The sequence below is a fragment of the Belonocnema kinseyi genome, chromosome 9 (genome assembly GCF_010883055.1).
Source record: "Belonocnema kinseyi isolate 2016_QV_RU_SX_M_011 chromosome 9, B_treatae_v1, whole genome shotgun sequence".
NCBI classification, from domain to species: Eukaryota; Metazoa; Arthropoda; class Insecta; order Hymenoptera; family Cynipidae; genus Belonocnema; species Belonocnema kinseyi.
In genome coordinates this window covers 17,192,326-17,192,633 of record NC_046665.1, presented here as the reverse complement: position 1 = coordinate 17,192,633, position 308 = coordinate 17,192,326, and positions in this window count along the sequence as shown.

Sequence of the window (308 nt, the reverse complement as noted above, 5' to 3'; positions counted from 1 at the left end):
ACATTACATGTATTTCTTGAAGTCGGCCTGGAATCACTTATTCAGATATTGCAAACAACAATTTTATTTATCTGATCATTTTAATATATGTTTCTTATTTTGAATCAAATGTTATTATTGGGTACGCTGCAACATGCATTATTTCAATACATTTCTGCTCAATTTTCTGATTTTTGAGCGTGTTTTTCGCGATTAAAATAAAATTTATCCATTTAGTTTCAAAATTATTCATAGCAAATTTTTGGATACTTTTTGGGTGGATATGTTTTATCTCTTAATCGTCTGTTCATTACTTGTATCGTTTACCA